The sequence below is a fragment of the Branchiostoma belcheri genome, unplaced genomic scaffold, assembly GCF_001625305.1.
Source record: "Branchiostoma belcheri isolate BF01 breed outbred unplaced genomic scaffold, Haploidv18h27 scaffold6, whole genome shotgun sequence".
NCBI lineage: Eukaryota > Metazoa > Chordata > Leptocardii > Amphioxiformes > Branchiostomatidae > Branchiostoma > Branchiostoma belcheri.
The window spans coordinates 4985957-4998618 of NW_017804242.1; positions in this window are offsets into that span (position 1 = coordinate 4985957).

Genomic DNA, 12662 nt, shown 5'->3' on the forward strand with positions numbered 1-12662 from the left:
GTTAATGTGGTGAAGACCTCTGTGCAGATTTTTGCTTTCCAGATTACAATATGAGGGCTACATACATCCCCAATATCGTTTTCTGAGCCTTTGACATTACTAGCAATTTCGAAAACCAAACTTCGTTGACGGATGATGATTAATGTTCTATTAGAATTTTGCGAGTTCCTAGTACATTTACTTAATGGCACCCTAAACAGAGATTATGAGAAAATGTTAGATATTCATTTGTGAAAAAGAAAATGAAGCACTTGGATTGACATGAGGAATGGAATCTCAGCCTTCTATTGATTACAGATTTCATACACGGGGCAGATAAGGACAGAAGACGGAGTGAACAATTTGGAACCACAGCCACGAAATAATCCCAGAGCTCCACGTGACTCCCATTGTACATCAGCTCTTAATCTCCAAATATCCCGAACGACTTTCAAAACACCTGTATCTTTGGAATCATCTTCATCGTACGCCGTGGTAGATATCAATCATTCAGAAAAGTAATAACTCTACCAGAACGTCGAATGTGATCACTCCCCCAATGCTCGTGATATAATAATGATCAGGCAGCCCGTAGAACAGTTCCCAAAAGGCATATGCTATATTGCCCCCGGGTCTTGTTGGAGAGGGAAGAAAATATGTTTCTTTCAAAAAATATAAAATATGCTCTGAAACTTTGAAAACTTTGACATCAACTGCATTGCCTATACGTTACATCTTGAAAATAAATCTTAATAATGTAAGGCCTAGACTACGAGATTTCAAAGAGATTTTGGGGGATTTTTAGATTTAATCAGAAGGACATTTACATATGATGAATAGCGGCATATACCTTAAGAATATGTATCTTACTAACAACCTTTGATGTGTCAAAAGGTTCTTGAAACTAACGAGCGTCTGTTGCTGATGTTATGAAAAAACTGACATGACCAATAAAGAAGGCAAACTTCACAACTATAGGAGGCATTTTGGGGGCATGTTATACATCATGAACTGCTGAATCATACATCATGAACATCATTGTTCATCGATAAATTGCAATTAATTTTTCACGCCTTGTCAGTAAGGGGTCATGAGAGCTTCTGTAACTTATATGTATATAGAGTCTAAAACCTATGCAAACACATAACATCACAGGTGGAATTAAAGAGGGGTTGATTACGCAGCTGCGATTCAAGAACACAACGTATTCTTGTCCTGGTGGGTAGTTTATTTATTTGTCTATTTATTCATGAAGATAACATTACATCTGTGAAAGAATTAACATCACAGGTGATTGTCACCTCTACAAGATGTCAACTCTGAGACCGGACGGTTAGGTATGAACTACTTACACCGAGAGGACTCTTGTACTTTTGAACGTATCCATGAAGATAAAATTACATCTCTGAAAGAATTAACATCACAGGTGATTGTCACTTAGTACCTCTACAAGATGTCAGCTCTGAGACTGGACTGTTAGGTATGAACTACTCAGACCGAGAGGACTCCTGTTCTTTTTGACAAGTGTGTTGCTAACCTCTAGCTTTACGTTTAGCTTTACCGAAGCATATGTACACCTAGCTAGCTGATTAAAGTTAAGAAATACGTGTTAAAACGTGTCTGTCCCATTGACACATAAAAGGAGCCTGCCATGGATTCGAAGCATTGGCATTGCCATTGGCACCCCCCCCCCCACCACAACCACCAGCTAATTCTCAGAATTGCAGATAAAATTGGACACCACACACCCGTAAATGTAACAGTGCAAACAAATGCCCAGCGCAGTATCTATAAACTGTTATATCATGATAAAAATCACACGGCGGTTCAACAAAGTGTCCGAATCTCTCTGTAATCATTACAAGAGATAACGTCCCGGTTTCACACATCTATCAAACTCATTTATGTCCATATGGCGCCAATGGCGTCTTTCATCCTTTGGGAAGTCATTTTGAACTTTACGAGGGAACCAAAGCGTCTACGGTTCAGAGGCAGCGAACACGAACCTTTATGTAAGTTGTAAGTTGGAACAAGACGCTTTGTAATTATGTACCAACGTGGATAGCATGGTAACTGGTATGGCGGTACCTGACTAGTCTGCTAAAGCCAAAATGAATGTGTTCGGTGCCGAGAAATGACAATTGTTTTTTCCCAAATCACATTTCTCTCATTTTAGACGATTTCGCCAATATGTACAAATAGATAGTTACCAACATGCATCGTTTGTTTACCAAAATGCGGAGGTATACGAATATTTGACCTAACCTGAGTGCCTATATGATGAAAAGTGTCCCAAAACATTGTAGGCAATCGTACATCCAGTTGAACTTTCACATAACATATGGAAGATATATTGGAACAACTACGCTTTGATCTGTAATGTAGATCAATACAGCCAGTCACGTTTGCATTTATGACACAGAACTGCACGAGTCCACGGATATCTTAGACAGCGAAACACGCTGCTGGAAACGGGGCGTTAAAGAGGCAATATATGAAAGAATGTAAAACCCCACCCTCAACAGGTAGGGGCCTACAGGTAGAACTTGGACTTGGCGGTCCCAAGCCCAAGGACAGACAACACATAAGCTCCTGTTCTGAAACAATAGGTTCTGGAGCTTTTTGACTAATTTGCATCATCCTTTTCTTGACTGTCTGTTGTTTCATTCTGAAGTTACAAAAACTTGTCTTCACTTATTTGCATATCAATCAATAGTTCGTGGTCATAAACCTTCATTTCTTCTACAGTATCTAATGTCACTGACGAAAGGTAGTGGATACTAGCTGAAACGTCTGACCGTTTCCAAAATCATATCCAGTTGCTTGAGTAACATTTTTTGGCATACCTGCACGTTACTGTTCCCCGTTGTGCTGTGTGCACCATGTTCTGTATTTCTTAATCTACATGACAAATACAAGAGAAACCACGGATGACTCAAAACTCATAAACATTCGAAACTATCCTCTGTCGATCATACGGTATACCAGGCTTCCCAGGTGACTGGAAAGTAGGCATTTCCCAAATAGACTGAATAGTTCGCCAGAGGAGTTAGCCGGCCATGCCAGAGGAGTACAATTTGCAACCTAATGTCATAGGGTGTTCAGTACAAATTGGGAGGGAGGGGGCATGCTAAGGGCCGAACTTCCTAACGGAAGTAAAGTTTTATGAGACTTTTTTTTTATCTCCTAGTTTGCATGGTTTCAATAAAATCATGGAATGCTTTGCGAAAGTTGTACAAGAGGTTACCAGTTCGCCAGTTCAAGTTTTGATGGTCGTAGATTGCGGACTCATACAGTGATCCATATGTTCGCTCAGAGAGGTTATCTCTCCAATACCCTTCTTAGCTGGCTTGAACATTTGCTCATGGATTAGGGCTGACACAATGGCGATCTGACAGGATTGTACCGCTGGCTATATGAGTCTCCATTCATGTTATGTTCCACTAGATATGATTACCCACGTTATGTATCGGCAGACCTATAGCTGTTAGTAGTCACAGTGTTAAACTCTTAGGATCAAACGTGTATAGAAATGTTATGAAACCTGTAATATAAGATGTCTGAACTTCGTCTACATTGCTCTAAACAATTCATTCCTTCAGGAATCCAGAATTCATTGTTTTGGGAATCCCGAACACAACGAACATTTTTTTTCTTGCAGCTGTGATAAAGAATAAAAGATACTTTCATGTAGCACTACAAATAAAATAATCTATATCCAGCGAGCAGTCATCAATGAACAACTAACTTAACAAAGAGAACGATAACACTAAACACTAATTTTTACCAATACCATCAGGCTGAACTATGCAGCTAGCAGGCTCCATATGTCTTTCTGAAGGACGACTGCTGTGTGACAGATGTCGGTTAGCTTAAGGAATAAATCTTTGCTTTATACAGTTTATCTTTTTACCCAGTACTGTCATTATTCTTCCTAAGCAAGGTGAAGGAACCTACGAGGTATAACTTAGACTTACGGTATTCCCGACGATGCTTCTGGCAGAAGAAGCTGCAGTCACCAGTGCGTTGCCGCGACCGCCCAATGTAAGATTACACAAATGGCTTTGCAAGCAGGCACAATGACTGAAGTTTCTCGGTGCGGATGCAATAAACAGTACACTGCTCACGTCTACTAATATCGTAGCCAGATAGTATCTCGTAGTGTTGTTTCTGAATATAGATCTCGTAGATATCGAAGCGAGAAGGCGGAGGAATCAGCCGCAGTGCCCTTCAGCGTTCAGCGTCAGTATCGCTTCCTGTACGCAGGAACGCAATAAAAATCGCACGGGATCCATCCGTCAAAACCTTTTAGGACTGTTTGTAATTTTAGCGGTCTCCAGTGAGCCGTTTTCATGACTTGTTTTCCGGTAAGTGCCCTTGTTACAGTGAGACCGTAAAGTTCACCAGTCATCTGAGTATAAGCTGTGAATGAAAAATTCCTCATACATTGCACCCACAAGGCATACAGTCCGGTCGAATCCTACCCTGAACTTAATACCATCATTGCTCCTTGAAGGTATGATTTTATTGCTAGAAAACAACCTTTGGCGATATGGGGAATAATAGAAACGTGATAAGAAATGATTCGAAAGAATCAACATTTAACCTTGAAGTTAAATAGTGAATAATTCGAAAATAGGTTAAGAATGGAACTTTACCGTTCGGGCATATTTGGCATTTCATCAACATAGTTGTATGAGTTGATGTTAATGATGTTGACCTTGCAATTGATACTGTATGTTTTACTGACTGATTTGTCTACAGTAATAATCGCAGATGTAGTCATCTAAGGATATGATGTATTTACATGGCATTTCATAAAATAACGCAGCATCTTAACATCCTTGGAGTCTTTTTACTTCTTTTTCTGCTATGTCTTTGTGGAAAAGTTGTCAATCCCCTTTTGTTTTCGCTTGTTCTGGCAGTATTGGAGACCGTGCTGGATACCAAACTGCAATATTGATGTATCAATAGTTTGTATTGACCATCCCCTTAGGAGTTAGTGATAAAAGATGTTGTCCTTGATGAATAGCGATGAGCTGATAAAGTTGGGGGCAGAACAAACTCGGTAGGTTCAAGGTAAAAGATGTACGGAATGGGTTCAATGCACGGACACGACGTTTGGGTGGACTTATGCATTTATTGAGGTAGACTTCGAAAGTCGATATTACTATAATTACGTATATGCAATCTTGTGAATTCAATTCCGTATAGGTCTACTTCAAGTCTTGAACACACAAGCATTCTTGTACCTGTACCCCTGGTGACACATGTATGAGGCCACATACAATAGATATAGTTTTAAACACAAAGAAATAAAGTTTATAGTTTCAATGCTTCATCACACACCCGCACAGTTTGCGTGTGGTTGGCTTGCAATTTAGTCTAATTATATAAGCAAAAAAAATGATATGAAGTTGAATAGAATGTGTAAATGAAAAATAAAACAAAGACAACGTGGCCAATATGTACATTAAATCCACACACACACCCCATTCCCTCCCAGCCAGTTGCTGAATTGAGACATATGTTTTGCCTGGCGTAAAGAAACTTTGAGCTTCCTGTAATAATCAGAGAAACGCGTCGTAATATACTGTGCCATAGATTGATTGCAATATTGCTTATGTGATATATTCTTGCAAACGCAAAGCCAAATTAAAATTTGCTTGATTGATTTTCCTGTTGGACTACGTTTGACAATGGTAATCACTAGTTGTGCAATAATGGCGCCATGATTTAACCGCTGTGCACGTTCCGAAGTAAATTGGCCACAAGGAGAAGGTAAAAACGTCAAAATGCTGCGCAAATACGATAAATTTTCCAACCAGGCTGCCCCAAAGGAGGCGTTGTTGGCTGAAGCAGGATAGCTCAACAATTAGTGAGCTCGTTTTTGTAACGGTTTCCTTGAATGATGATAATTTGCCGCCTTAGACAAAGTCAAACAAGATATGCAGTAGTTACTAGTGTTAGTAAAATTACCTCTTTATTTTGTAGACTAATACTCAATACTCGCATTTTCTTGGATTTTTGTCCTGATAAAATATATTATGTAACCAGTCACCATTTTGGTATAGGTATTTAGAAACAGCTACAATTGCTACTTTTAATCATCTATTAAATAGATTGAATATGTGTCAAAGAAAGCTTTCATTACGTTTTACATTTCTTCTTGGAGACTACGGAGTGTAATGGTGTTGTAAATTTTCAACGGCGTTAGATTATCATGGATCAACACGCGGTCCGTCATAAAACATATTTGGGAATAACACGTTATGAAATGCAACAAAGGCAAAGGAAAAAGGTCAGTTTATGGAAACGTTTACAGCTAGACCAGTATCCCAGCACAGTTATATCTAGCGTCTGTCCTAACAGTATTTGCTAGTAAGGTATTCATTATCCTAGATCAATAAATTCAATGATCCAAGACATCTCTTGCGACGTTGTCATTTGCGACAGTCATTCTTTTTTCCAGAGAAAAACATGTATACGTCTTTACTCCCCATAAAGTGTGCATGAGTTAGGGTTATTGATGTACCCACACTTGCCGAAACTTCGTGACATATTCCCCTCCTTCGTTCATCCATTCTAAAATCCACTGAAGAAATTGCCTCGCTCCATTATCTCTTGACTGTATCTGTCTCTTTCCCATAACGCCCTGTCTGCCGACTAATGACAGAAGACAGTTCAGATAGATCATTCCTCTTGCTTTCTTATCAACCCATCGCTTAACTCCGAAGATTTAGAGACCCTGTGACAAATACAAAGCTCTCACAATGTTTCATTTTGGTTCAGCGCAGAAAGAAACTTTCGAAGAAAACTTTACTCTTAGAAAAACGTTACGCAGCAGAAACATTGCTAGAATGCCCTTATAATGTTTCAGATACCTAAAGCAAAGGTAACTGAAAGTACATGTAAGTGCAAAATATCATCCAAACGTATTTTGACGGCGCATTAGTATTTCCTACGTGTTGTAGCTCATAGCTATAGCTGGCTAGAAGCCACTCGGAGCACTATTTCTGTTAGTCCAACACTGCACAAAAACTGGATTTACCAATGGCAGTAAAATGAAACCCAGTTAAGTCTGGTAATGTTTACTTTGTAAACAATACTTGACTTTACAAACAATGGTAGAAAATAAAAGTCAAGTCTGGTAGGTTAGGACGATTGCAGTAAATAACTTTTATCTAATGCCATTGTAAAGTCCGGTACTGTTTACAAAGTGAATACTACCAGACTTTACTGGCATTTACTACCATTGGTAAATAAAGCTGTTCGTGCAGTGCTGTAAAGCTGTTCGTGCGACTTCTACTGGTCCCCCAAAAGGGGCCAAAAACTGCAGACCGTCACGCCCTGTATGCCAGGTCTATAGGCTGCGTGCTCGTGCACTTTGATGCCCTGTGGATCATATTTCAAACAGAAAGGGTGCCGTCTATCACGCCTTACGAACAAAGTCGGGGCGTCAGTATAAAACACACACTGACCGGCCTCCCCATAAGTCATCCCGCTATGTTACCACGCCACCATACATCTCTGCCAAACCGCTGGTATTAAAAGAACCAGCGTAAGAACTGATAAAGACTGTGGCGAGGAACGTGGATTCAAACGTCTTATTGCCATTTGGTTGATCCCGAACGACCTATTAACCATACTATACTGTAACAAATTTCGATGTTCTGAAAATTCTTCCGGAATAAAGCACTCTTTAATTAAAGTAATTTTTCTTGCAACGTTGCTACTTTCTGGCACAGTGTAGACCTTGCACGGCTGGAACATTACGATATGTTATCATTATCTAAGCCTTTCTTTTTTTTATTTCCCTCTCCATCCTCTGTTAGCAGCAGCGAGTATAATTATTGTTGCAATTTGTGTTTCTTAACGAAGTAAAGTATACTTCCAATACCGTTCGTACCTTATGAAAGACTATCAATCATATATATGAAGTATAAAGAGAAAACTCTACGGCCTTGCCCTTTATTTCATATACTCTTAATTTTTCATATTATGAAGGCTCTTGATATATCCTGCTCCAAATGCTATATATCTGTTTGATTAGATTTTCAATAAAGAATTGCAGTGTAGTACAACTCTGACTCATGCAGTGAGTTGCCGTCCTAGAAAATGTAGTGTACGGATTTAAGTTTCTACTAGAGACCACATTCCAAGTCCCCCCAGGGCAAAAGTTGACATATAACATATAGCAGTGAGCTTTGGAAATGCAGACTGTCTCCTAAGATTTCGGTTTTGCGTCAGCATGTCTGTAATCTTTAAAATGCTGAAAGAAAGGATTCTTGAAGCACTTCAAACACATTCTTATCACTGTCATTACTTGCCAGCTTCTTGATATGTGAAACCTGCAAATAGCCTATTCTTTCATTTGGTTTCAGGCTTTTGAATAGATAGATACAAATAGGGCAGAGCGTAATGTAATTTAGAATCAGCATCGGAGGAATTTTGATTGATTAGCACCAAAATATGAGCAAAACTTTGTGATGGATGTGCAAATAAATTGAAGAAATAGTTTTGTGGTGATCCAATACATTCATTAAGAATACTTCTAATAAGGTATATTTTCCTCCAGACTAGACACTAATGATTACCTGTTGGTAGTTACCGCCTGGTTCTCAGAATTATCATGTGATTATTTGGAATTGCAGTCACTCCGGGGAGGAATCGATCAACAGTCAACAGACAGATTATACTTTTCACTCCACACCGAGTTTGACATGCAATTCAAAATTACCAGACCTCATATTGTGATGCATGATATCCTGTAGATTACTTTGCAGTCTGAGTAGATTTCTTTGGTAAATAGCCAGCGCATTGAAACTATTACTGGCACTGCCTAAAATTAAACATATCGTAAAGCATCCGTAAAGGCACCGCCATTCCATTTGACTAAAAAGGAACCTTTACGCTTGTTCGTGTAGCGTTTGAACATTCTACAAAACTGCGTGAGCTGATTCTGTTCTTTACGGCAGAAAATTCACCAAAATACTTTACAATCTTTACACTTGATTTAATTTCTAAATCGTTTAATAAGATGTGATTTTTGTATCGTTTACCAAGGTAGATACAAAATGTATTTGACTGTGATACGGTTCACAAATCATCTGAAAATTAGATGGAACATGAATATTCTGATATGTTGGCCTTTGATCTCTTTGTACCACAGAAGGTCACTTAGGAACAGTGATAGATTGCAGCAGCTGTCAAGAAGAGGTCCTGAATTCTATTCAAGTATATTCCATCTATCTAATGTAATTTCTTCACTTGGCATTTAAAAAAGAAGCATCATTAAAAGTTTCTATGGCATTCATACGGCAATGTGAAAATGTGAGAAAGGTAGAAGAAGAACTTTATTCATCAAAACAACATTGCAGGCTGAAACAGCATGAATTGTGTTGTAAATTACATGTACATTAACAATAACAATTGTAACATTTTAGCGTTAAAAGATTAAGTGTTAAAAGAAGTATATCCGATAATGACGTATTGTATAAAAAATCAATAACACATTAGAATATAGACAATAATTGAGTGGAACAACTTTAGGATACAAGTACAAGGAGGCAATAAAATTGTAGGTAATTGTATATTTAAAGTCCTTTCGTACTACCACTTACGTCGTTACGCAAAAGCACACTTTCTTATACGATCTTGTTCATTCTTGCAACACGCTTCAAATAATGAAACAGTCAATGACATCAACACACTGTGGATGTTATGTAACTAAAAAAGACTCTAGACTCTGAAAGTTATATAATATGTCTCTAACACATACCTAGCAGTTACCTCCATGCTGAATTCAACAGCCGAGTCCATTCATTATTTTTGAAACAACACTTCGATGATTTAGAAACGTGTGACAAGGGATCTCCTAAGGGTGTGACTGAAGATGGCCAGCAATGCATCTTCCAACAAGTACAACTGTCGAACCATGCAAAAGGCCAGGCATTGAAGTACGATGTTAGGCTATTGCCCCAAGGGTTTTTCTGGTATTATCAAAAGTTAGAATACTTCCAATCACAGTGAAACAATCGCATTGATATTTCAAATGATGAAGTTAAATATTTTCGACTGTTTACTATTAATTGTTGCAATAAGAACCAACTACATTACCAAACTGTACGATTTTTGTACAACAGTACAGACTTCAAAAGAAGCCGTCCAGCTTGAAGCTTCGATTATAGATGGCTTCAATGAAAACTGGGAGTATGGATTCATGGATTCAGTAAGCCAACAGTATGTCTTTGTCCAATGGGTCGAGGATCACATTCCTTAAGAGAAATGTGTCACATCGAGTTAAAAATAGCAGCAAACTGGAATAACTAATGAGAAATGCAGCCACTTTGAGGAAGTGGACGTATCTGTCGTTACTCATTATTTTATGCTGTTACTATTACTATTATCATTATACCATATTGAGTTAGTTCCACACATTTCCTTAGAACAAATATTTATACTATCAGCGATGTAGACCTTAGCCAAGGTCATGCTGGCATATGAAGTTATTTTTTCACTCTTGTGGCTAGAATTGCTGTGGGATTTGGAACATGACAGAAGTAAACCTAGGTTTCATTTTGGCCGTCACTTCTGGCCAACCGAACATGACGACATGACAGGCACTCCAAAAGGTTACGTGACATGGGTGTACATCAAGAAGTCTGGATCATCTCTGGGTAATAAGAAAGTAGACAGGTACAAGCGACTTTTCCATTTTATCAGATAACATGGGAATAACCCTGCCGTGGGTAGGTTTGCTTTCTTGCTACACGGAGCCGGTGGGGGATTCTTTTAAAAAACCTACTCTCAGAAAAACTGACAATTCTACTAAGATGAGCTGTTTCCTGGCTTTACATTTATGTCGCGAGAGAATGTTTGACACGGTTCAGGACGTGTATTATTTCAATGTTTACAATGTATGTAGTGTCAGAATGACTTGAATCCTGCAGTTATAATGATTTCCGCGCGATGCTGCTGTGTGTGCTGTAACTTATACCGAAAAGATTTAATGATTTTTGCTGGCAATGTTACATTCCCAAGTTTTTGTGTACGTGTCAATGTCAAGTTAGAATAAATTAATAATAAATATGTAATTCCTTCCAATTACACGCTATAATTCTTTATACAAAATTATTTGTAATTACATTGGTACACTTATAATGGTAAACAGACATGCATGTATTTTTCGATATCTCTTGGCAGCTAAAGCTTTTCACAACCGTACTTCACTGTAGCATACTTTATCCAGTCGTACGACCGCGAAGAGAACAGCAAATTCCAATGACCTCCTCTTGAGTGACAGGAGCTTCATATAAATCATGGCCACTAGGCCAGATTCACGTTGCCTGCCCTCATGTATTGCAATGAAGTGACATAAATACAACATAACGATGCAGCCCAAGACCTTTTGGGCTGACGAGATGATATCGCTTCAGAGAACACGTTTTTGCCCACGATATTGATATGAATGAGGGACAAGCTGGGTTAGGGATGGCGTCATGTCGCCAGGTTTTGTACCACTTAAACGTGCCTCGAGACTTGTTTGGCCTATTAGTGGTACTGAAGTGGTCTCCGAACAACAATCGTACTACTCTGCTCTAGGAATAAATGACGTACTCTAAGAGATTCATAAATTCATCTATGCGTTTAACGTTTGCGTGGTCGTTATATCACATTCAGTATTGGCATACAAACAGTTGTTATCTCAAAACTAGATTAATCTATCCAACATAGTTGATAAAATTGATAACCAGTAATGTACATGTGACGCAAAGGTGATTTGATAAATGTCAAACTTAAAGAAATTGGTGATAAAAATGCTCAATAGTTTACACGAAAATATTGGAAAACGAGATTGCACTGCAATGGAAAAATGAGTGAGATGACATTGGCAAGGCACCATCACACATTCTACAACTGGCAGGATGCTTACATCACATTATAAGTGGACCCATTGTAGCTTGTACAAGAAAGGCTTTTCATACATACCTTATTCGTTAACAACCTACTCCGTGTGTGCACATATGGAGCCTGCGGTTGCCTTCTGTAGGTCGATACCACAATCAGGTCACTTTTTTTGCCTGCTAAACATCCCAGACCAGGCCCCATACACCTTTCGGGCCGTGTGGCCTTCACAGCGAGGTGGGAACATACGAAGATCTGGCGGGGATCAAGTACCACTAATGATGACGGAGAGATCTACCTCAGCTAGCTATTTCATAGGCCCATTGCTCTGATAAGGCAGCCGCAAATCACATTTTGGTTCATGAAACACGTCAACGTTATATTTCCCACCATAATTATAAAACACGATGCCGTGCTTTGATAAACTGTAAACCGTGGTTATGCACTACCAACAGTTGTCACCAATAAAAGTCAGGCATTGGGGATGAGGGATGCGCACGGAGTTTATTTGATGTTCCAGCGAATATCTGTTGGGGAACTATTGATCGATGATTGCCATATAATGTACCGGTGACCCCGCCGTCAAGGTTTCAATTTCTCATCGTAAAACTAGGGCAAGAGGAGGATAACTCTTCCGCGGAACGACCACCTATAGCACTGCAACTTCGGTGAAGCTGTCAATGCGAGAAAATGAAATGTAACTCAAACATAATGATGTTGAAATAACTTTTCTTTATTGCATTGCGGAGAAATGCTGCTAAGATGTAGAAAAGATA